The sequence below is a fragment of the Vigna umbellata genome, chromosome 10, assembly GCF_029865625.1.
Source record: "Vigna umbellata cultivar VRB3 chromosome 10, Vumbellata_1.0, whole genome shotgun sequence".
NCBI lineage: Eukaryota > Viridiplantae > Streptophyta > Magnoliopsida > Fabales > Fabaceae > Vigna > Vigna umbellata.
Window position 1 is genome coordinate 1,606,965 of NC_142174.1, and position 440 is coordinate 1,607,404.

Here is a 440-nt window from a genome sequence, read left to right on the forward strand (position 1 = left end):
TTCGTCCACTTCGCCACATCGTCCACTTCCTCCACTTCCTCTACTTCCTGCACTTCCTCCACTTCGTCCACTTCGTCCACTTCGTCAACTTCGTCAACTTCATCCAATTCGTCAACTTCGTCCAATTCGTCAAGTTTATCCAGTTCGTGAACTCTGTCAACTTTGTCCACTTCTTGCACTTCTTCAACTTCGTCCACTTCCCCACTTCGTCCACTTCCTCCACTTCGTCATCTTCGTCCACTTCTTTCACTTCGCCACTTTGTCCACTTCCTCCACTTCGTCCACTCGTCACCTTCGTCCACTTCATCAACTTCGTCCACTTCGTCCACTTCTTCTACTTCGTCAACTTCGTTTACTTCGTCACCTTCGTCAACTTCATCCACTTCGTCCACTACTTCTACATCGTCAACTTCGTCCACTTCGCAACTTCGTCTACTTCC